The following is a 25,840-nucleotide window of genomic DNA, read 5'->3' on the forward strand; positions in this document are numbered from 1 at the left end:
ATATTGTCTGATATGAACACTCTACCTAATGAAATAGCAAAAGAATTAATAAAATGATGCTGGATTCTGGAAGCTCGAACTGTGTCTGTCCTGGACATGACTGTATCTGACTTTTTCCTTAGGAGACTTTAAACCCCAACAGTTTGCTGTAATAAACAGGACTGAGTCAAAAGCTGGATCAGAGATCAGTAAGTTCTTTCAGAAAACCATCGAAAGGAAAGGTGGTTTGGGGACTTCGCACAGGTCAATGATGAGACAATTCCTGATAGGAACATCCTTTACCTAATTCAAATAGCATTGGAATGACTAAGACGATATCGGCTTCTCTGAGCTTCTACCGAGTTTCATCGAACTCTTTCCTATCCGCCTTACCTAGGCGGAATTTAACCCCCATTCCTAGGCGATAATAAAGAAGGAAGTGAGTATATAAGCTTGTTCTGAGTTTTTGGAGTCACTTAGAGGTCATCAAAACTAAGGATATTCTTGAGGACCACCAGCACATGAAGGAATATATTATGTCTGATATGAACACTATATTTAATGGAAATAGCAGAAGAATTAATAAAAAGGTGCAGGCTTCTCGAAGTTCCGACCATGTACGTCCTAGACACGACTGTATCCACCTTTTTCCTTACCAGAACTTAAATCCCATCAGTTTGTTACAATAAACAAGACAGAGAGTGTATCAGGGGGGTCAGAGTTCAGCAAGTCCTTTTAGACAATCACTGAAAGGAAAGGTGGACTTGACTTAAGGACTTCTTAAAGGTAAATGAGGAGATAATTCCTGATATGAACATCCTTTCCCTAATTGAAATGGACTTAGAAATTACTCACATGATGTCCCCTTTCTGAGCTTATATCATATTTCCCCAGGATTCTTCTGTAGTCTACTTTGTCCAAGGCAGAATTTAACCCCCATTCCTAGGCAATAACAAACAAGAAAGTGACTATATGGGCTTGCTATGAGATCACAGAGTCATTTACAAGTCATCAAAACTAAGGGTGGGTCTTGGGGAATTCCCGCAGGTCAGTGAGGAGATAATTCCTGATGTAAACATCCTTAACCAAATTCAAAGAGCATTGGATTACTATGTCGATGTCGGCTTCTCTGAGCTTCTACCATGTTTCCCCCAGACTCTTCTCTTGAAGAGTTTAACCTGTGTCCCTTGCCGGTAATAAACAAGAAATTAAGTATAAGAGATTGTTCTGCATTCCCGGAGTCATTTAGAGGTCATTAAAACTAAGGGGGTCCTTGGGGACCGCCAGCACAGCAAGGAACATATAATGTCCGATACGAATACTCTACCTAAAGGCAACAGCAGGAAAAATAATAAAATGACGCAGGATTCTGGAAGCTCCTACCGTGTACGTCCTGGACACGACTGTATCCGCCCTTTTCCTTAGCAGACTTTAAACCCCATTAGTTTGCTGTAATAAATAAGATAGGGAACCAGCTGGGTCAGAGAACAGTAAGTCCTCGTAGACAATCACCGAAAGGAAGGGTGGTCTTAGGGACTTCCCGCCGGTTAGTGAGGACATAATTCCTAATATGAACACTCTTTACCTAATTCAAAAAGCATTGGAAGTACTAAGACGACGAAGGCTTCTCTGAGATTCTGCCGTGCTTCACCCAGAAAGAAGTCTTCTCTCTGTGCCTTTTTCCTAGGCAGAATGTAACCGGCGTTCCCTGGCGGCAACAAACAAGGAACTGAGTATAAGAGATTGTTCTGCATTCATGGAGTCATTTATGGGTCATCGAAACTAAGGGGGTTCTTGTGGACCGGCAGCACAACAAGGAACATATAATGTCTGATATGAACACTACAACTAATGGCAATAGCGGAAGAATTAACAAAATGATGCAGGCTTCTTGAAGCTCCTACGGGATCTGTTGTAGATACGACTGTATCCGCCTTTCTCTGAGCAGACTTTAAACCCGACAGTATGCTGCAATCAACAAGACAGAGAGGGAACGCGCTGGGCCAGACTTCAGTAAGTCCTTTCATACGGCCATCGAAAGGAAGGCTGGTCTTAGGGACTCCCCGCAGGTCAGTGAGGAGACGATTCCTGTTGTGAACATCCCTTACCTAATTCAAATAGCATTGGAATTACTGAGACGATACCGGCTTCTCTGAGCTTCTACCTTGTTTCCCCCGGACTCTTCTCTACCCCCCTTTCTTTTTCCTAGGTAGAACTTAACCCAAGTTTGTAGGCGGTAATAACCAAGAAACTGAGTTTAAGGGCTTGTTCTGCATTCACGGAGTCATCTAGAGGTCATCGAACTAAGGGTGGTCTTGGGGACCGCCAGCACATCAAGGAACATATTATGTCTGATATGAACACTACACCTACTTGCAGTAACAGAAGATTTAATAGAATGATGTAGGCTTCCTGAACCTCCTACCGTATCTGTCGTGGACACGACTGTATCCGCCTTTTTCTTAGCAGACTTTAAACCCCTTCAGTTTGCTGTAATAAGAAAGAGAACGTAAGAGCTGGTTCAGAGTTCAGTAAGTCCTTGTACACAATCATCCAACAGAAGGAAGGGTGGCCTCAGGGACTTCCCCCAGATCAATGAGGAGATAATTCCTGATATGAACATCAATTACCCAATTCAAATAGCATTGGAATTACTAAGACGATGTCAGCTTCCCTGAGCTTCTAGCGTATCTCCCCAGGATTCTTCTCTGTCTTTTTCCTTGGCAGAATTTAACCCCCGTTCCTAGGTGACGAAAAACAAGAAACTGAGTTTAAGGGCTTGTTTTGCATTCACGGAGTCCTTTACAGGCCATCGGAACTAAGGGGCTTCTTGGGGACCGCCAGCACAACAACGAATACATAATGTCTGATATGAACACTACACCTCATTGCAGTAGCGGAAGAATTAAGAAAATGATGCAGGATTCTGGAAGGCCTACCGTGTCTGTCGTGGACACGACTGTATGCCCCTTTTTCTTAGCTGACTTTAAACCCCAGCAGTTTGCTGTAATAAGAAAGAATGTAATAGCTAGTTCAGAGTTTAATAAGTCCTTTTACACAATCATCGAACGGAAGGAAGGGTGGTCTCAGGGATCAATGAGGAGATAATTCCTGACATGCCCTTTCTTTACCCAATTCAAATAGCACTGTAATTACTAAGACGATGTCGGCTTCTCTGAGCTTCTACCATGTTTCTCCAAGACGCTTCTCTTGAAGAGTTTAACCTGTGTCCGTGGCCGGTAATAAACAAGAAACTAACTATAAGAGATTGTTCTGCATTCCCGGAGTCATTTAGAGGTCATCAAAACTAAGGGGGTCCTTGGGGACCGCCAGCACAGCAAGGAACATATAATGTCTGATACGAATACCCTACGTAATTGCAATAGCAGGAAAGGTAATAAAATGACGCAGGACTCTGGAAGCTCCTACCGTGTACGTCCTGGACTCGACTGTATCCGCCCTTTTCCTTAGCAGACTTTAAACCCCATTAGTTTGCTGTAATAAATAAGATAGAGAGGGAACCAGCTGGGTCAGAGAACAGTAAGTCCTCGTAGACAATCACCGAAAGGAAGGGTGGTCTTAGGGACTTCCCGCGGGTTAGTGAGGACATAATTCCTAATAGGAACACTCTTTACCTAATTCAAAAAGCATTGGAAGTACTAAGACGACGACGGCTTCTCTGAGATTCTGCCGTGCTTCACCCAGAAAGAAGTCTTCTCTCTGTGCCTTTTTCCTAGGCAGAATGTAACCGGCGTTCCCTGGCGGCAACAAACAAGGAACTGAGTATAAGAGATTGTTCTGCATTCATGGAGTCATTTATGGGTCATCGAAACTAAGGGGGTTCTTGTGGACCGGCAGCACAACAAGGAACATATAATGTCTGATATGAACACTACAACTAATGGCAATAGCGGAAGAATTAACAAAATGATGCAGGCTTCTTGAAGCTCCTACGGGATCTGTTGTAGATACGACTGTATCCGCCTTTCTCTGAGCAGACTTTAAACCCGACAGTATGCTGCAATCAACAAGACAGAGAGGGAACGCGCTGGGCCAGACTTCAGTAAGTCCTTTCATACGGCCATCGAAAGGAAGGCTGGTCTTAGGGACTCCCCGCAGGTCAGTGAGGAGACGATTCCTGATGTGAACATCCCTTACCTAATTCAAATAGCATTGGAATTACTGAGACGATACCGGCTTCTCTGAGCTTCTACCTTGTTTCCCCCGGACTCTTCTCTACCCCCCTTTCTTTTTCCTAGGTAGAACTTAACCCAAGTTTGTAGGCGGTAATAACCAAGAAACTGAGTTTAAGGGCTTGTTCTGCATTCACGGAGTCATCTAGAGGTCATCGAACTAAGGGTGGTCTTGGGGACCGCCAGCACATCAAGGAACATATTATGTCTGATATGAACACTACACCTACTTGCAGTAACAGAAGATTTAATAGAATGATGTAGGCTTCCTGAACCTCCTACCGTATCTGTCGTGGACACGACTGTATCCGCCTTTTTCTTAGCAGACTTTAAACCCCTTCAGTTTGCTGTAATAAGAAAGAGAACGTAAGAGCTGGTTCAGAGTTCAGTAAGTCCTTGTACACAATCATCCAACAGAAGGAAGGGTGGCCTCAGGGACTTCCCCCAGATCAATGAGGAGATAATTCCTGATATGAACATCAATTACCCAATTCAAATAGCATTGGAATTACTAAGACGATGTCAGCTTCCCTGAGCTTCTAGCGTATTTCCCCAGGATTCTTCTCTGTCTTTTTCCTTGGCAGAATTTAACCCCCGTTCCTAGGTGACGAAAAACAAGAAACTGAGTTTAAGGGCTTGTTTTGCATTCACGGAGTCCTTTACAGGCCATCGGAACTAAGGGGCTTCTTGGGGACCGCCAGCACAACAACGAATACATAATGTCTGATATGAACACTACACCTCATTGCAGTAGCGGAAGAATTAAGAAAATGATGCAGGATTCTGGAAGGCCTACCGTGTCTGTCGTGGACACGACTGTATGCCCCTTTTTCTTAGCTGACTTTAAACCCCAGCAGTTTGCTGTAATAAGAAAGAATGTAATAGCTAGTTCAGAGTTTAATAAGTCCTTTTACACAATCATCGAACGGAAGGAAGGGTGGTCTCAGGGATCAATGAGGAGATAATTCCTGACATGCCCTTTCTTTACCCAATTCAAATAGCACTGAAATTACTAAGACGATGTCGGCTTCTCTGAGCTTCTACCATGTTTCTCCAAGACGCTTCTCTTGAAGAGTTTAACCTGTGTCCGTGGCCGGTAATAAACAAGAAACTAACTATAAGAGATTGTTCTGCATTCCCGGAGTCATTTAGAGGTCATCAAAACTAAGGGGGTCCTTGGGGACCGCCAGCACAGCAAGGAACATATAATGTCTGATACGAATACCCTACGTAATTGCAATAGCAGGAAAGGTAATAAAATGACGCAGGATTCTGGAAGCTCCTACCGTGTACGTCCTGGACTCGACTGTATCCGCCCTTTTCCTTAGCAGACTTTAAACCCCATTAGTTTGCTGTAATAAATAAGATAGAGAGGGAACCAGCTGGGTCAGAGAACAGTAAGTCCTCGTAGACAATCACCGAAAGGAAGGGTGGTCTTAGGGACTTCCCCCGGGTTAGTGAGGACATAATTCCTAATAGGAACACTCTTTACCTAATTCAAAAAGCATTGGAAGTACTAAGACCACGACGGCTTCTCTGAGATTCTGCCGTGCTTCACCCAGAAAGAAGTCTTCTCTCTGTGCCTTTTTCCTAGGCAGAATATAACCGGCGTTCCCTGGCGGTAACAAACAAGGAACTGAGTATAAGAGATTGTTCTGCATTCATGGAGTCATTTATGGGTCATCGAAACTAAGGGGGTTCTTGTGGACCGGCAGCACAACAAGGAACATATAATGTCTGATATGAACACTACAACTAATGGCAATAGCGGAAGAATTAATAAAGTGATGCAGGCTTCTTGAAGCTCCTACGGGATCTGTTGTAGATACGACTGTATCCGCCTTTCTCTGAGCAGACTTTAAACCCGACAGTATGCTGCAATCAACAAGACAGAGAGGGAACGCGCTGGGCCAGACTTCAGTAAGTCCTTTTAAAGGGCCATCGAAAGGAAGGCTGGTCTTAGGGACTCCCCGCAGGTCAGTGAGGAGACGATTCCTGATGTGAACATCCCTTACCTAATTCAAATAGCACTGGAATTACTGAGACGATATCGGCTTCTCTGAGCTTCTACCTTGTTTCCCCCGGACTCTTCTCTACCCCCCTTTCTTTTTCCTAGGTAGAACTTAACCCAAGTTTGTAGGCGGTAATAACCAAGAAACTGAGTTTAAGGGCTTGTTCTGCATTCACGGAGTCATCTAGAGGTCATCGAACTAAGGGTGGTCTTGGGGACCGCCAGCACATCAAGGAACATATTATGTCTGATATGAACACTACACCTACTTGCAGTAACAGAAGATTTAATAGAATGATGTAGGCTTCCTGAACCTCCTACTGTATCTGTCGTGGACACGACTGTATCCGCCTTTTTCTTAGCAGACTTTAAACCCCTTCAGTTTGCTGTAATAAGAAAGAGAACGTAAGAGCTGGTTCAGAGTTCAGTAAGTCCTTGTACACAATCATCCAACAGAAGGAAGGGTGGCCTCAGGGACTTCCCCCAGATCAATGAGGAGATAATTCCTGATATGAACATCAATTACCCAATTCAAATAGCATTGGAATTACTAAGACGATGTCAGCTTCCCTGAGCTTCTAGCGTATTTCCCCAGGATTCTTCTCTGTCTTTTTCCTTGGCAGAATTTAACCCCCGTTCCTAGGTGACGAAAAACAAGAAACTGAGTTTAAGGGCTTGTTTTGCATTCACGGAGTCCTTTACAGGCCATCGGAACTAAGGGGCTTCTTGGGGACCGCCAGCACAACAACGAATACATAATGTCTGATATGAACACTACACCTCATTGCAGTAGCGGAAGAATTAAGAAAATGATGCAGGATTCTGGAAGGCCTACCGTGTCTGTCGTGGACACGACTGTATGCCCCTTTTTCTTAGCTGACTTTAAACCCCAGCAGTTTGCTGTAATAAGAAAGAATGTAATAGCTAGTTCAGAGTTTAATAAGTCCTTTTACACAATCATCGAACGGAAGGAAGGGTGGTCTCTGGGACTTGCCGCAGATCAATGAGGAGATAATTCCTGACATGCCCTTTCTTTACCCAATTCAAATAGCACTGAAATTACTAAGACGATGTCGGCTTCTCTGAGCTTCTACCATGTTTCTCCAAGACGCTCCTCTTGAAGAGTTTAACCTGTGTCCGTGGCCGGTAATAAACAAGAAACTAACTATAAGAGATTGTTCTGCATTCCCGGAGTCATTTAGAGGTCATCAAAACTAAGGGGGTCCTTGGGGACCGCCAGCACAGCAAGGAACATATAATGTCCGATACGAATACCCTACGTAATTGCAATAGCAGGAAAGGTAATAAAATGACGCAGGACTCTGGAAGCTCCTACCGTGTACGTCCTGGACTCGACTGTATCCGCCCTTTTCCTTAGCAGACTTTAAACCCCATTAGTTTGCTGTAATAAATAAGATAGAGAGGGAACCAGCTGGGTGAGAGAACAGTAAGTCCTCGTAGACAATCACCGAAAGGAAGGGTGGTCTTAGGGACTTCCCGCGGGTTAGTGAGGACATAATTCCTAATAGGAACACTCTTTACCTAATTCAAAAAGCATTGGAAGTACTAAGACGACGACGGCTTCTCTGAGATTCTGCCGTGCTTCACCCAGAAAGAAGTCTTCTCTCTGTGCCTTTTTCCTAGGCAGAATGTAACCGGCGTTCCCTGGCGGCAACAAACAAGGAACTGAGTATAAGAGATTGTTCTGCATTCATGGAGTCATTTATGGGTCATCGAAACTAAGGGGGTTCTTGTGGACCGGCAGCACAACAAGGAACATATAATGTCTGATATGAACACTACAACTAATGGCAATAGCGGAAGAATTAATAAAATGATGCAGGCTTCTTGAAGCTCCTACGGGATCTGTTGTAGATACGACTGTATCCGCCTTTCTCTGAGCAGACTTTAAACCCGACAGTATGCTGCAATCAACAAGACAGAGAGGGAACGCGCTGGGCCAGACTTCAGTAAGTCCTTTCATACGGCCATCGAAAGGAAGGCTGGTCTTAGGGACTCCCCGCAGGTCAGTGAGGAGACGATTCCTGTTGTGAACATCCCTTACCTAATTCAAATAGCATTGGAATTACTGAGACGATACCGGCTTCTCTGAGCTTCTACCTTGTTTCCCCCGGACTCTTCTCTACCCCCCTTTCTTTTTCCTAGGTAGAACTTAACCCAAGTTTGTAGGCGGTAATAACCAAGAAACTGAGTTTAAGGGCTTGTTCTGCATTCACGGAGTCATCTAGAGGTCATCGAACTAAGGGTGGTCTTGGGGACCGCCAGCACATCAAGGAACATATTATGTCTGATATGAACACTACACCTACTTGCAGTAACAGAAGATTTAATAGAATGATGTAGGCTTCCTGAACCTCCTACCGTATCTGTCGTGGACACGACTGTATCCGCCTTTTTCTTAGCAGACTTTAAACCCCTTCAGTTTGCTGTAATAAGAAAGAGAACGTAAGAGCTGGTTCAGAGTTCAGTAAGTCCTTGTACACAATCATCCAACAGAAGGAAGGGTGGCCTCAGGGACTTCCCCCAGATCAATGAGGAGATAATTCCTGATATGAACATCAATTACCCAATTCAAATAGCATTGGAATTACTAAGACGATGTCAGCTTCCCTGAGCTTCTAGCGTATCTCCCCAGGATTCTTCTCTGTCTTTTTCCTTGGCAGAATTTAACCCCCGTTCCTAGGTGACGAAAAACAAGAAACTGAGTTTAAGGGCTTGTTTTGCATTCACGGAGTCCTTTACAGGCCATCGGAACTAAGGGGCTTCTTGGGGACCGCCAGCACAACAACGAATACATAATGTCTGATATGAACACTACACCTCATTGCAGTAGCGGAAGAATTAAGAAAATGATGCAGGATTCTGGAAGGCCTACCGTGTCTGTCGTGGACACGACTGTATGCCCCTTTTTCTTAGCTGACTTTAAACCCCAGCAGTTTGCTGTAATAAGAAAGAATGTAATAGCTAGTTCAGAGTTTAATAAGTCCTTTTACACAATCATCGAACGGAAGGAAGGGTGGTCTCAGGGATCAATGAGGAGATAATTCCTGACATGCCCTTTCTTTACCCAATTCAAATAGCACTGAAATTACTAAGACGATGTCGGCTTCTCTGAGCTTCTACCATGTTTCTCCAAGACGCTTCTCTTGAAGAGTTTAACCTGTGTCCGTGGCCGGTAATAAACAAGAAACTAACTATAAGAGATTGTTCTGCATTCCCGGAGTCATTTAGAGGTCATCAAAACTAAGGGGGTCCTTGGGGACCGCCAGCACAGCAAGGAACATATAATGTCTGATACGAATACCCTACGTAATTGCAATAGCAGGAAAGGTAATAAAATGACGCAGGACTCTGGAAGCTCCTACCGTGTACGTCCTGGACTCGACTGTATCCGCCCTTTTCCTTAGCAGACTTTAAACCCCATTAGTTTGCTGTAATAAATAAGATAGAGAGGGAACCAGCTGGGTCAGAGAACAGTAAGTCCTCGTAGACAATCACCGAAAGGAAGGGTGGTCTTAGGGACTTCCCGCGGGTTAGTGAGGACATAATTCCTAATAGGAACACTCTTTACCTAATTCAAAAAGCATTGGAAGTACTAAGACGACGACGGCTTCTCTGAGATTCTGCCGTGCTTCACCCAGAAAGAAGTCTTCTCTCTGTGCCTTTTTCCTAGGCAGAATGTAACCGGCGTTCCCTGGCGGCAACAAACAAGGAACTGAGTATAAGAGATTGTTCTGCATTCATGGAGTCATTTATGGGTCATCGAAACTAAGGGGGTTCTTGTGGACCGGCAGCACAACAAGGAACATATAATGTCTGATATGAACACTACAACTAATGGCAATAGCGGAAGAATTAACAAAATGATGCAGGCTTCTTGAAGCTCCTACGGGATCTGTTGTAGATACGACTGTATCCGCCTTTCTCTGAGCAGACTTTAAACCCGACAGTATGCTGCAATCAACAAGACAGAGAGGGAACGCGCTGGGCCAGACTTCAGTAAGTCCTTTCATACGGCCATCGAAAGGAAGGCTGGTCTTAGGGACTCCCCGCAGGTCAGTGAGGAGACGATTCCTGATGTGAACATCCCTTACCTAATTCAAATAGCATTGGAATTACTGAGACGATACCGGCTTCTCTGAGCTTCTACCTTGTTTCCCCCGGACTCTTCTCTACCCCCCTTTCTTTTTCCTAGGTAGAACTTAACCCAAGTTTGTAGGCGGTAATAACCAAGAAACTGAGTTTAAGGGCTTGTTCTGCATTCACGGAGTCATCTAGAGGTCATCGAACTAAGGGTGGTCTTGGGGACCGCCAGCACATCAAGGAACATATTATGTCTGATATGAACACTACACCTACTTGCAGTAACAGAAGATTTAATAGAATGATGTAGGCTTCCTGAACCTCCTACCGTATCTGTCGTGGACACGACTGTATCCGCCTTTTTCTTAGCAGACTTTAAACCCCTTCAGTTTGCTGTAATAAGAAAGAGAACGTAAGAGCTGGTTCAGAGTTCAGTAAGTCCTTGTACACAATCATCCAACAGAAGGAAGGGTGGCCTCAGGGACTTCCCCCAGATCAATGAGGAGATAATTCCTGATATGAACATCAATTACCCAATTCAAATAGCATTGGAATTACTAAGACGATGTCAGCTTCCCTGAGCTTCTAGCGTATTTCCCCAGGATTCTTCTCTGTCTTTTTCCTTGGCAGAATTTAACCCCCGTTCCTAGGTGACGAAAAACAAGAAACTGAGTTTAAGGGCTTGTTTTGCATTCACGGAGTCCTTTACAGGCCATCGGAACTAAGGGGCTTCTTGGGGACCGCCAGCACAACAACGAATACATAATGTCTGATATGAACACTACACCTCATTGCAGTAGCGGAAGAATTAAGAAAATGATGCAGGATTCTGGAAGGCCTACCGTGTCTGTCGTGGACACGACTGTATGCCCCTTTTTCTTAGCTGACTTTAAACCCCAGCAGTTTGCTGTAATAAGAAAGAATGTAATAGCTAGTTCAGAGTTTAAGTCCTTTTACACAATCATCGAACGGAAGGAAGGGTGGTCTCTGGGACCTGCCGCAGATCAATGAGGAGATAATTCCTGACATGCCCTTTCTTTACCCAATTCAAATAGCATTGAAATTACTAAGACGATGTCGGCTTCTCTGAGCTTCTACCATGTTTCTCCAAGACGCTTCTCTTGAAGAGTTTAACCTGTGTCCGTGGCCGGTAAGAAACAAGAAACTGAGTATAAGAGATTGTTCTGCATTCATGGAGCTATTTAGAGGTCATCGAAAGTAAGGGGGTTCTTGGGGACCGGCAGCACAACAAGGAACATATAATGTCTAATATGAACTCTACACCTAACTGCAATAAATGTAGATTTAATAAAATAATTCAGGGTTCTTGATGCTCCTACCCTATCTGTCGTGGAGAGGACTCTCTCTTCCTTTTCCTTAGCAGACTTTAAATCCCATTAGTTTGCTGTAATTAGAAAGGGATTGTAATAGCTGGGTCAGAGTTTAGTAAGTCCTTTGGACAATCAATGAAAGGAAGGGTAGTCCAAGGGACTTCCTACAGATAAATGAGGAGATAATTCCTGATAGGAACTTCTTTTACCTAATTAAATAGCCTTGGAATTACTAAGACTACTGGCTTCTCTCAGCTTGTATCGTATTGCCCCAGGATTCTTCTCTATGTGCCTTTATCCTTGGCAGAATTTAACCCCTGTTCCTAGGCTATAATAAGGAAGCAATTGAGTCTATAAGCTTGTTTTGTGTTCACAGAGTCATTTAGAGGTCATTGACATTAAAGGTGTTCTTGGGGGAAACGGACTTTGGCCCAGTGGTTAGGGCGTCCGTCTACCATATGGGAGGTCCGCGGTTCAAACCCCGGGCCTCCTTGACCGGTGTGGAGCTGGCCATGCGCAGCCGCGTGGGGGAGCCCCACGCGCAAGGAGTGCACCCGTGAGGAGAGCCGCCCAGCGTGAAAAGAAAGTGCAGCCTGCCCAGGAATGACGCCGCCCACACTTCCCGTGCCGCTGACGACAACTGAAGCGGACAAAGAAACAAGACGCAGCAAATAGACACCAAGAACAGACAACCAGGGGAGGGGGGGGAATTAAATAAAAAAAAAAAAAAAAAAAAAAAAAGGTGTTCTTGGGGACCACCAGCACATCAAGGAATATATTACGTCTGATATGAATACTCTACCTAATTGCAATAACAAAAGAATTAATAAAATGATGCAGGCTTTTTAAAGCTCCTACCGTGTCTGTCTTGGGCACGACTGTATCTCCCTTTTTCCTTAGGAGACTTTAAACCCATCAGTTTGGTGTAATAAGAAAGAGAGTGTAATAGCTGTTCAGAGTTCAGTAAGTCCTTTTTCACAATCATTCAAAGGAAGGGTGGTCTTTGGGACTTCCCGCAGGTCAATGAGGAGATAATTCGTGATATGAACATCCTTTACCTAATTCAAGTTGCAATGGAATAACTCAGATGATGTTGGCTTCTCTGAGCTTCTACCGTGTTTCACCCAGACTCTTTTCTATGTCCCTTTTTCCTTGGCAGAATTTAATCTGCGTACCTAGGGGGTATTAAACCGGAAAATGAGTATCAGAGCTTGTTTTGCATTCACGGAGTCATTTAGAGGTTATTGAAACTAAGTGGGTTCTTGAGGACTGCCGGCACAACAAGGAACATATAACGTCTTATATGAACACTCTACCTAATTGTAATAGCAGAAGAATTAAGAAAATGATGCAGGATTCTGGAAGCTCCTACCGTGTCTGTCCTGGATATGACTGTATCCACCTTTTTGCTCAGCAGTCTTTAAACCCCGTCAGTTTGCTGTAATAAGAAAGAGCATGTGATAGCTGGTCCAGGGTTCAGTAAATCATTTTACACAATCATTGAATGAAACGGTGGTCTCAGGGACTTCCCGCAGATCAATGAGGAGATAATTCCTGATATGAACATTCTTTACCTAATTCAAATAGCATTGGAATTACTAAGACGATGTTGGTTTCTCTGAGCTTTTTTCGTGTTTCCTCCGGACTCTTCTCTATCAGCCTTTTTCCTAGGCAGAATTCAACCCGCGTAACTAGGCGGTAATAAACAAGAAACAGAGTATAAGAGGTTGTTCTGCATTCATGTAGTCATTCAGAGGTCATCGATACTAAGGGGGTCTTGGGGACTGCCAGCACAACAAGGAATATATAATGTCTGATATGAACACTCTAATTGCAATAGCAGAAGAATTAATAAAATGATGCAGGATTCTTGAAGTCCTACCGTGTCTGTCCTGGACACGACTGTAATCACCTTTTTCCTTAGCAGTCTTTAAATCCCATCAGTTTGCTGTAATAAGAAAGCGAGTGTAATAGCTGGGTCAGAATTCAGTAAGTCCATTCACACAATCATGGAAAGGAACAGTTGTCTCAGGAACTTCCCACAGATCAATGAGGAGATAATTTCTGCTAGGAACATCTTTTACCTAATTCAAATAGCCTTGGAATTACTAAGACTATGTCGGTTTCTCTGAGCTTCTATCGTACTGCCCCAGGATCCTTATATATCCACCTTTTTCCTAGGCAGAATTTAACCCCCATTCCTAGGCGATAATATACAACAAAGCGAGTATATGAGCTTGTTCTCATTTCATGGAATCATTTAGAGGTCATTCAATCAGGGGTGTTCTACAGGACCGCTAGCACATCAAGGAATATAGTATGTGTGATATGAACAGTACACCTAATTACAATAACAGAAGAATTAATAAAATGATGCAGGACTCTGGAAGCTCCTACTGTGTCTGTCCTGGACTGTATCCACTTTTTTCCATAGCAGACTTTAAACCCCGTCAGTTTGCTGTAAGAGGAACAGAGAAGAGTATAAGAGATGGGTCAGAGTTCAGTAAGTCATTTTAGACAATCACCAAAATGAAGGATGGTCTTATGGAGTCCCCCAAGTTTAATGAGGACATAATGCCTGGTACGAACATTCTTTACCTAATTCAATTAGCCTTGGAATTATTAAAATCATGTGGGATTCTGGAAGCTTCTTCCGTGTCTCTCCTGGAGTCTTCTCTATCGGCCTTTTTCCTAGACAGATTTTATTCCGTGTCCCTTTGCTGTAATAAACAAGAAAGTGCATATAACAGCTTTTTCTGTGTTCACTGTGTATTTTATAGATAATCGAAACTAATGGTGGTCTTGGGGCCCACCAGCACATCAGTCAATAAATAACGTCTGACAGAACACTCTACTCCATTCAAATATCATAGGAATTACTAAAACCATGTGCGCTCTTGCAGCTTTTACTGTGTTTCTCCTGGACTCTTCTCTTTCTTTCTTTTTTTTGTTTTTTTTTTTTAGCAGACTTTTAACTCCGTCACTTTTTTGTAATACACAAGACAGTGAATATAAAAGTTTGGTCAGAGTTCACCAAGTCCTTTAGAAAATCACAGAAACTAAGGGTTGTCCTGGGCCTCCCACCAGATCAATGATTAGATAATGTCTGATATGAACACTCTTTACCTAATTCAAATATGATTGGAATTAGTAAAATAATGTAGGCTCCTAGAACCTTCCACTGTATTTCCCTTGGACTCTTCTCTATCCTCCTTTTTTCTTAGCAGACTTTAACCTGTGTTACTTTGGTGTAAGAAATAAGACAGTGAGTATAATAGCTTCTTCTCAATTCACTGAGTCCTTTAGAGATAATCGAAACTAAATGTGTTCTTGGGGACCCCGAGCACATCAATGAATAAATAATATCTGATATGAACACTCTTTACCTAATTCAAATAGCATGGCAATTACTAAAACAATGCGGACAACTGGAAACTTTTACTGTGTTTCCCTGGGACTCTATCTGCCTTTTTTCCTTTGCTGATTTTAATGTGTCACTTTGCCATAATAAACAGTTAAATGAGTTATCTTGTTTTGAGATTACTGAGTCCTCTTAGAGAAGCATCAAAACTAAGGGTGGTCCCGGGGACCCCCAGTACAGCAGTGCATAAGTACTGGCTGATATGAACACTCTTTACATAATTCAAATAGCATATACATTCCTAACACCATGTGGACAAACAACTGGAAGTTTGCACAGTGTTCCTCCTGGACTCCCCTCTATCTCACTTTTTTCTTTGTAATTTACTTTACATGGGAATTACTAATTTGATTAGGATAACTGGAAGCTTGGTGCCTGGTTTCTCCTGGAGTGCCTCTTTGTGACGTGTTTAGTGTTTCCTTTCACTGTAATAAAGCATGATCATGAAATGAAACATCTTTTTCTGTACGCTGAGTCCTTCCAATAAATAACTGAAATCTGAGGGTGGTCTTGGGGACCCCCAACACACAAATAAAAAATTTCTGATGTGAACTCTATGATACTAATTCAAACAACATGGAAATTACAAATTGAATATGGAAAGTGCTGAGATGGTTGCCTGAAATTCAGAACAAAGATCTGCTGAGTTATCCTTCACCTTATGCTCTAACTTCATCATGCCATCATATTCTAGAACAGGGAGTCTTAATCTTTTTTGTTCCATGGATTCCTCTGCCAGTCAGGTGAAAACCACAGATCCCTTCTCAGAAAGTAGCGGCAGATAGTTCCATGATACTCAGCTAGCACTGGGTCTAATGACTACCATAATTTTGAAATATGGATGAGTGTAAGCGATTTTTCAAGATGTGCAACATCTGTAATGTGATATGAAACAAATACTACTGTAATTTATTGCATACATTCGTAAGTGAAGGAAATGCTAGATTTCAGGTAAAGGTCAGAGAAAATAAAGATAATAAGGTGATTTTTTTCAATTCAAGCTCATAGACCACCTGAAATCTTTCCACAGACCCCCAAGGGTCCTGGTTAAGAACCCCTGTTCTAGAAGAACAGCACTTAGATTTCCACTGATGCAGGGCAAGAGCAAGGAATCAATCTGTTAGAAGAAGGCAAGGCAGCAGCTTTAGAAGAGCTATTTCTGTGTTATTAACAGAGTTAAAGATTCCAAATTTTTAAAAATAGAGGCTTTCATGATCAATTTCTTTTACTCAGTCAGAAAATGATGAAATATTAATATTTAGTGCTTTAGTCTCAGGCTACCAGTTTCTCCTCTTACTCTTCAAAGTTTTCTTTAGCAGTCTAGTTTACTTTCAGTTTCTCAACTGGCAATTTATATACTGATAACTGCTAAAATGCATTTCCCTGTCACAGACAAAATCTTCTGATTTCCATATCTGAATGTCCACTGGCATTTTTGGTATCGCTATTTAGTTGAATACAAGGTACTTAAAAATCATATGTAAAAAGTCACACTGAAATTTTCTCCACTTCTCACCCCCATTTTTAAATTCTCTCTACTATCTTGTGAATGTCAGCTACCAAGCCATTCTGTTATGTGAGCCAAAATCTAGGGGTCAATCTAACCTACCTCTCTCTCTCTCTCACCTATTGTATCCAATGCATTACCAGGTCCTGTATTAACTTTCATATATTTCTATCTTAATGACTCATCAGACATGATACAAGTGGTCAAGCATACAATCGAAATTTCACACATGAAAAACTGGTAAATGTTAAGCCTTAGAAATCTCCTCACATCCTAAGAATTACTAAGCCTGATCTGTCAGCTTCCAAAATTCCTGTGCTATAGGCTTTTTTTTTTTTAATATTTATTTATTATTATTATTTTTTAATTACATTAAAAAAAATATATGAGGTCCCATTCAACCCCACCGCCCCCGCCCCCCACTCCCCCCACAGCAACACTCTCTCCCATCATCGTGATACATCCATTGCACCTGGTAAGTTCATCTCTGAGCATCACTGCACCCCATAGTCAATGGTCCACATCATAGCCCAGACTCTTATTCAGCATCAATGTTCTTTTCTAAACAAAATTCATAGTTGATGTGCTACAGATATTTAGCTTTTAATAAAAATTATCCATTAGCTATTGCAATATAACAAGATTAAGTGCCACTAAGAACTGATTTGGTTTCCACTAATACAGTACCAGCAGTTATAACTAGATTTTGCTGCTTTTTAATTTATTTCTTTTAATGCATGAGCACTCAATTATTGAGTTGACTTCCTTTACATTTTTTGTTCATCAAAATGAATATCTACTGTATGTCTTAATTTAATAAATATGCATGATAAATGAAGATTTTAATTTGTAAGTATGGACTTTATTTAAAAATTAAATAAACTAATAATCCCATGTGAAACCCTAAATTAGCCCGTGTTGATGTTCTAGTTCTTTAATTTTAGGATAGCAGGGATGTCTTTAAGGCACAGTGATTTGTTGCTATTTTGAGAAAGTAAATGTAATATCTCAAATTTATGTTCAAATGATATGCTTTATAATTAGTGCAATATGCTGGCATTCTTTTTAATATTTCATATCATATTTGTTATTCTAATATTCTAGATGGCAAGATATATTACATCAGTTAACTCCTTCCCAAAGATAGTAACATCTTTCTTTAAATAAAAGTGAAGGACAAGGAAAAAAATATTAGGAATTTGACATCAAACATTATAGGACAAAGGTAGAACTGGCTTAGTCGATGGACTTTTCCTATTGTTGGTTAAATAACATTATGTAGTCCTTTCTGAACCTGCTAAGATTTTAGAATCTTGGAATCTCACTGGTATATGAATATGCAGCCTAACTGTTCATTCTATGAAGACAATCCGTATGTAACCTTTCAAAAACATAGCACCAATGAGACTGATGCCTTTAAAAAAATACTTCATGGGGTCCAAATTACCAACAAAATAAAATTCACACTGTAATAGTTAGTATTCAAGATATTCTGCCATCTGGCCTGCAATTATCTTTCCAAAATTATTCCCCACTGTTTTTTGTGACACACTGTATGTTCCAGCCAAAATAAATTACCTAATTTTCCCTGAATATATACTGAGTCTTCGCACCTCAGTGGCTTTGCCTCAACTCTTTCAGCAATGCCATCCTATCATCCCCAAATCTAGACCGTCTGCTAAGATGGAGTTCAAATGCCAAGTCAACCATGAAGTCATACCAGATTGCTCTAGACAACAGTAATTTCTCCTTCTTCTAAAGTTCCACAGTACCCATTGACCCTTTCATTTTGGCAATCATGACATTCTATTATACATTAAAAGTACCTGTGTATATATATTACAATTTAGAATATTCATCAATCAGAAATCTTTTATCATTTTTCTTTTGTTCCCTTAAGACTTTCTTTCTGAGTACTGAGTGAAAAACTGTCTCAGTGACAGAATTTGAAAAGGCCCCATTTATATGAACACTCATAGGAAAATATCACTCACTGATTTAATTTCATTTCAGTAAGTGTCGGTGTTTCTTTCCTGAATATTAAAAATGTAACTCTTACGTACTCAGAAATCTACATGCATCTACCTCAGAATGGTTAAACAGTTATGAGTCACAATTCAATTGCCAAAAACAACATAGTTTAATTCTTTTGTCCTTATTAAAAGAACATTTAGAGGGATACAATTATAATGATCTAAGTAATGGAAATATTGTACTTAGATTACTATCTGACATTGGCAAGATCACTATTTTAGTCATTCAAATACTTGGGAGGAAAGCTTCTGTTGTGTGAGCTGTGAGTTCCACATTTTTCCCCCTATGCAATAAGGCCCAGTACATAAATGAGGAACATAATATTTTTCCAGTAAGAGGTAATTCACTGCTCTTTCCTATCCCTGCTGCCTAATTTTGCTCCACAAATAACTGTTTCGAAAAATGTGCAGTTTGGCTCAAAATCCCAATAAGATCACTTTCCCATTAACCAAAATAATTCCAAAAACATGGGGAAGAATAAAAAGCAAGCATAAGAGAACTTTAGAAATGAAGATTGAAAGGAGCCTTACCCTAATGGATACTAAAATTATTACCTACTACAAAGAAAAGTATGGTAATTGTATATAAATAGACTGACAAATGGAAGAGCTAGCCCAGAAAGAAAGAGACTCCAGTACACATAAAATTTCAACATACAAGTGCTGTCATAGTTCAGTGGATAGTTATTAAATAGTGCTAGGATATTATAAAAAAATCCATTCTTAACATAAGCTACCAGATATATATTTTGAGTGACTGAGAGATATAATATGACAAAATAAATATGGCCAATTGTTTATCATGTTTTAGGTATTTAAGCAACAAATCAGAAGAGAAAACTATAAGTCTGAATATATTAAAAAAATTTTTAAAGATTTATTTTTTATTTATTTCTCTCCCCTTCCCCCCACCCCCCCAGTTGTCTGCTCTCTGTATCCATTCGCTGTGTGTTCTTCTGTGACCGCTTTTATCCTTAACAGTGGCACCGGGAATCTGTGTTTCTTTTTGTTGCATCATCTTGTTGTGTCAGCTCTGCACGCATGCGGCTCCATTCTTGGGCAGGCTGCACTTTCTTTCGCACTGGGCGGCTCTCCTTACGGGGTGCACTCCTTGCGCGTGGAGCTCCCCTAAGTGGGGGACACCCCTGCGTGGCACGGCACTCCTTGCACGCATGAGCACTGCGCGTGGGCCAGCTCCACACCGGTCAAGGAGGCCTGGGGTTTGAACTGCGGGCCTCCCATGTGGTAGGCGGATGCCCTATCCACTGGGCCAAGTCCGCTTCCCTATATTAAAATTAATTTTGCACCTAAAGCATTGTAAGTTCATTTTGAATCCTAGACGATATCTTTGTGCAAATTATAATGATAAAGACAGAGTTACTTGGAATCTGATGCAAAGAAAGGGTTAAAAATGTACAGAAGGATTATCTTTTAAAATTTGAACTTAAGGTTAAAATGTCCTTGCATTTTATAATGAGTCCTAAATAAAAGGAAAATGTGAAAGATTTTCCTACTATTGAAATAGAAAGGATTATATAAGACTTGGGAATAGCATAGAAAGAATATTGTTAGAGACATTTGAATAGATGAGGAAAAGCAGAGATGGTTCCCTCTTTTCAGACAGAGGCCTTAATCACAGCACATTTGCTGGAGATTTAACAACAAACTTTGTTTTGGGGGATTTCATATTTCTTAAAACTTTTATTCTATTACCATTCCATTCCATTTTTTTTCAAATTTATGAGGAAATGCTTACTATCCTCATTTTGCCAAAAAAAAAAAAAAAAATACTTAGCAGAGGACTGCAGAATTTTAGTTATTTGCTCAAGGAGTCACTAACACTCAATCTAACTTTTGGACCCCTGTACTGTGATTGTAAGTAAGTTATCACTGCCACTCCCCAACAACCCTGGATGGTTTAGTTGATCCACAGAAAAATAAACTTTAACAATGTTATAAAATAGAAAAGAAAACTACAAGTATGATTATAAAAGGTATACCAACATTCCTATTTGGTTTTTCAGTGCATTTTATATAAACAGAAAAGATCTACTTCCCAGCAGGCATCCCTTCCAGCGAAATGAACTGAATCAAATCAGATGAACCATATGTCAGAGTGGTGATATGGCTTGCTTTTCTTTTATAGACCCTGCACAGTTTGTGTGTGTGTGTTTGTGTTTCCAAACTGGAAAAGTGATTACAAATTGAACAAATTCTATAAGAGTCAATGAGCCAACAAATTTCATTTCCTCTCCAAAAAGACTATTTTACATAGAAAAAAATTTACATTAAACCCTACATAGATAAGCATACTTTATTAATTTTCAGAATGAAAAGCAATATTTTGGCAAAGAGTCATGCAAGAAATCCTATGCAGCAAATGGTAAACTGAGAATATGCAAGCCTTTAGTCATTGCCTAGCAACAATCTAGGATGAATGCCCAGGAAATAATTGCTAACTATTAGAGACAGGTAAAATTTAGAGAGGATGAAATATATCATTTGTTGAAGCTTCTCAAGGAAATGATGCTTTGTTTCTAAGCTTCAGAGTCACTGTTAGATACTATACAGTGGCCTGTTTTTTGCTCCTTGATGTGTTCTTATTTTTATTTTCAGTAACATTGTTGAAATGGATTTTTAACAACTAAGAAGAGGCTATGGATATATTCAGATTGCTATCATCTTGTGTAAATACTCAGAAAAAAAAAATCAAAATCCTAAATGTACCCAGAAATATCAGAGATAATATATCAATTTCTGAAAAGAAAACATAATAATTTAATGACTGCATCATTCCCCTTGGTTTATAAAATACTTTCCTAAACTTCAAGACATTTAATTCTAACAATAAATGGGATGTGACACATTTATTTTCATATTTTACATATGTGGACATATAACAATGGGAATGGATAGAAGACACATTAAATATAAGAAAACAATCGATATTCTGTGGTTTTTAGCTATCTGAAGAATATCCCCAGTAAATATTTAAGGTGATCCTCCTCTTTTTAATCTGCTTTCATCTTTTTTGAGGGATAACTTGTATACGCTAAAACTCACCAAATATAAGTGTACAATTTGATGGGATTTGACAAAACAGTAATAGAAGGGAATTACCTCTTAAGTGCATCAACGAAAAAATCTACAGTTAACATAATATTTAAATTAGAACTTAATGATTTCCCATAGGCAGAAGCAAGGCAAAGGTGCTGGTTCTTATCTCATTTAGTCAATACTGACATGTGGGGGGGGGTATATGGGAACCTCTTAGATTTTTTACTGTAACATTTTTTGTGATCTATGTATCTTCAAAAACATACAATAAAAAATGATGGGGTTATGCGGGTGGAGAGTGGGGTATATGGGAACCTCTTATGTTTTTTAATGTAACATTTTGTGTGATCTATTAACTTTAAAAAAGATAATTAAAAAATAAATTAAAATTTAAAAAAATACTGACATGCAGGTTCTAGTAAGTTTAATAAGGCAAGAGAAAGCAATAAAATGTATACAAATAGGAAAATGATAATATTTTGATGAGATATGGCATAATTTATGTATAAAATCCTAAGGGATATAAACAAGCAAATAGAACTAATAATTGAGATTGTAGGATACAAGATCAGTACATAAAAACATTTGCATATGTATATACTAGCAAATAGCCATTTGAAAGCGAAATTAAACCATTATCATGTACAATATCATCAAAAAACATGAAATAGCTGGGGGAAATTTAACAAAAATATTTGCAATACCTATAAATGAAATCTACAAACATTGCTGAGAAAAATTAAAGACAATCTAAATGAAGGGAATGATATACAATGTTCTTGGATTGGAAAATTCAATAGTGGTAAGATGTCAATTCTTTCCAAACTGATTCATAGGTTCATGCTCAATAAAAATGTGAGGAGTCTTTTTATTTAAAAAATTACAACATAATTCTAAGACTAATATAGAAATGCAAAGGACCTATAACAGTCCAAACATGTTCTAGAAAGATCTGAAAAATGATATTGAATGATTTTTACTACCTGATTTCAGGACTTCCTACAAAGCTCCAATATTTAAGACACTATCATATTGGCATAAGGAAAGAATTCAATGGAAAAACAATAGAAATTCGAGAAATATGGTCAATTAGTTTTTGACAAGGGTGTCAAATTAATCTAATGGAAGAAGTGTTGTTTCAATTAGTACTGTATCAACTAAATAACCATATGGAAAAATGTACTTTGACTCCAATTTCACACTACACAAATCAACTTGAAATGGATCTTAGACCACCACATAAAGATACAAACTATAAAACACATAGGAGAAAATCTTTTCATACTCTGTGTAGGGAAAGATTTCTTACACAGGATGCAAAAAGTAAATATTTAAACTGTATTTTATCAAAATATAAATTCTCTTTCAAAATGTTAAGAAATTAGAATGCAAGTCACAAACTTGGAGAAATTAACAATTCATGTATATCACATATATGAAAAAAGGACTTCTATCCAGAACATATAAAGAATTCTTCTCGATTAATAAGAAGACAAGTTTAAATAGATGGACAATTGCCTTGAGTACATACTTCACTAAAGAAAACTCAAGAAACACATGAAAATCTTCCCAGTATCTTTAGTCTTCAAGGAAATGCAAATAAAATCTACAACCACATACCAATTCCTATTATAGGCTAACATTAAAAAGTGTCACAAAATCAAGTGTTGGTAAGGTTGTGGAGCAACTGGAACTTCATGTAACGCTGGTAGAAATCCAAAATGGTACTGCCACTTTGGAAAACATTTTGGCAGTCTCTTAAAAAGTTAAACACACCTCCACACATGATTCAACCTTTCTACTCCTAGGTATTTGCCCAAAGGAAATGAAAATATATGTCCATACTAAGACTTCTACAAAAACATTAAAGAAGCTTAATTTATAATGGTCAAGATGTGAAAAGAACTGAAATTTCCATCAACTGGTAATTGGATAAACAATGTGTGGTATATCTAACAGTGGCATTCCAATTTAGCACAGATAAGCCTCAAAAACATTATGCAAGTTGAAGGAAACTGGACAAATTAGATCATGTATTTCATGAATGCACTGATGTGAAATTATCAGAAAAGGTAATTCTATAGAGACAAAAAATAGGATAACAGATACTTCAAAACAACCTTAATATGCCATAAATGTGACTACTTCTTTCACTTTTATTTTATTAATTACAAAAAATGTGCTCAGCACAAAATTTCCAAAAATGCAGATGCAGATCCCTTTGCAGAAATAACCATGATTAGCCATCAAATGTGCATACTACCAAATGAATACATAAGTAAACATTTACATAACTAATATTTATGTATTTGTGCATGTATCTGAAAGTCTATAGTTTCCTTTTTTTTATTGGCAAGATGTCTTGAAGATGTTTTCTGTAAATATAGATGTACCCAACTGACTGTAAAAGCTGGACATACCATAATTTATTTCACGATTGTTGTTTTGCCATAATCCATAATTTGCTACCAGGATAAGAATATAAAAAGTATCTATTTATTTTACTTAACATTAAATGTTAACCATGGATAACAAACTTATTGCTCCTTAGAACTTTTTAATATATATATCCTTTGGTGCTTTCTACTAATACCATTTGTTAAACAGGCCATCATTTCATTAATTAAAACACCAAAATTATTATCTATTACGTCCACACACAAATTTTTTCTTGTAACTTTTACCTAAGTTCTATATATTGTGTTACACTATTAATTCTGATTTGTACTATATGTTTATTCAAATTACTGTACATATAAAATGCTTTGCCAAAGCTGAATGTTATTGGACATTATATAATTATCATATACATTAAATATTTTACAAATTTCATGTCGTTTTCTTTATCAACAGTTTTGGCTGTTCTCATACAATTCTTATTCAGGTCAACATTAGAATTAGATCAGCAGTTAGAAGAAAATAAGTTTTAGTAGTTAGGCATTTTGCTTGGAAATATGCTTTCAATGTTTTAGTGTCATATAATTAGTTTAAATATCACACATAGGGTTTTTTTTGTCATTTGTTAGTTTTACATTAGCTTTTAAATTTTGCTTTTTTTTGTTACTGTCAGTCAAATTAAATACACGTTTATATAAATTAAAGAATTTTGGTTGAAAAATAGGTATATAATTTTTGAAATATTTTAGCATACTGTAATATGACATATACTTGACATATGTAGACTCTTAATAAAGTTAACAAATATGCATCCACCAAAACTGTCAGTGAAATAAAAACACATTATGGACAGGGGAACAATGATTTAAATGTTGACTAACCTGTTAGGAACTATGCAGCATTCAGAGGTGAGATGTTGTCACAGGCTTTGAGAAGATGGCTGACTTCTCAATAGCACCCATCGACAACGGGAGAAAATGGTGCAGAATCTTTCCAATGCTGAAAGAATTAAAGAAAAAACTGTCAACACAGAATTCTATATCTGGCAAAATTCTCCTTCCAACTGGGAGTGAAATAAGCATTCACGTTAACAAAGTTGAGACAATTTGCCTCCGGCCAACCTGTAATCACACTGCTTCCCGGATGTTCTTCAGCTAAAGGTCAGTGATGCCGGATGTAAACTGAGAACTACAGGAAAGAGTGAAGGGCACTGGGTAAGAGGGCCAAGATGGCGCCCTCCACTAGGGGCATCACAATTGCTGCATTGTAATGGTTTCAAGAGCGTCCCTAGGATTGGCCCAGAATCCTGGGAGGACCATAAATTCTCTTTAAGGAAAAGATGTCAAAGAATATGGGGGAATGTTTTTAAGCTGTCTCCCGGAAGTTCTTCAGCTGAAGGTCAATGATGCCGGATGTAAACTGAGAACTACCGGAGGGAGTGAAGGTCATAGGGCAAATGGGCCAAGATGGCGCCCTCCACTGTTGGCAGTTGGTTTTGTCAGTTGGCTAGAATTTTGGCCTAGAAATTTATGTAGCATCACAACAGATGTATGGTAATGGTTTCAACAGAATCTCTCTGGTTGGCCCAGAATCCTTGGAGGACCAAAAACCACATCTCTTGAAGGAAAAGGTGTCAAAGAATATGTGGGAATGTTTTTAAGCTGCCCCAGCTAAAAATCCAACAAAGGGATTTAAATTGACAAATATAAAAAATTTTTAAAAAAAGAAAACACAGAAGTAGGCAAGAAAGGAGGAACAGAGAAATAAAAACAGATAAGAAAATAGAAAATGAAGGGCAAGATGGTCA

General features: G+C 39.4%; 1 long non-coding RNA gene across 2 annotated transcripts; it reads right to left on the bottom strand.

Moving 5' to 3' along the window:
* Positions 1–840: 840 nt before the first annotated feature.
* On the bottom strand, positions 841–25,023 carry LOC131277171 (uncharacterized). 2 transcript variants are annotated; one of them, XR_009184336.2, is made up of 33 exons: positions 24,915–25,023; positions 14,217–14,338; positions 14,016–14,076; positions 13,501–13,566; positions 13,193–13,309; positions 12,991–13,056; positions 12,677–12,793; positions 11,130–11,194; positions 10,821–10,933; positions 10,616–10,680; positions 9,776–9,898; positions 9,570–9,635; positions 9,080–9,144; positions 8,771–8,883; positions 8,566–8,630; positions 7,726–7,848; positions 7,520–7,585; positions 7,019–7,083; positions 6,710–6,822; positions 6,453–6,569; positions 5,665–5,787; positions 5,459–5,524; positions 4,969–5,033; positions 4,660–4,772; positions 4,455–4,519; positions 3,615–3,737; positions 3,409–3,474; positions 2,919–2,983; positions 2,610–2,722; positions 2,405–2,469; positions 1,565–1,687; positions 1,363–1,428; positions 841–921 (listed from the first exon to the last, which is right to left on the bottom strand). It is a non-coding gene; the product is annotated as an uncharacterized lncRNA (long non-coding RNA). The 2 variants fall into 2 exon arrangements; XR_009184338.2 differs by lacking the exons at positions 12,677–12,793; positions 12,991–13,056; positions 13,193–13,309; ... (2 more) ...; positions 14,217–14,338; positions 24,915–25,023 and adding an exon at positions 11,330–11,360.
* Positions 25,024–25,840: the final 817 nt, after the last annotated feature.

Source organism: Dasypus novemcinctus, chromosome X (assembly GCF_030445035.2).
Source record: "Dasypus novemcinctus isolate mDasNov1 chromosome X, mDasNov1.1.hap2, whole genome shotgun sequence".
NCBI lineage: Eukaryota > Metazoa > Chordata > Mammalia > Cingulata > Dasypodidae > Dasypus > Dasypus novemcinctus.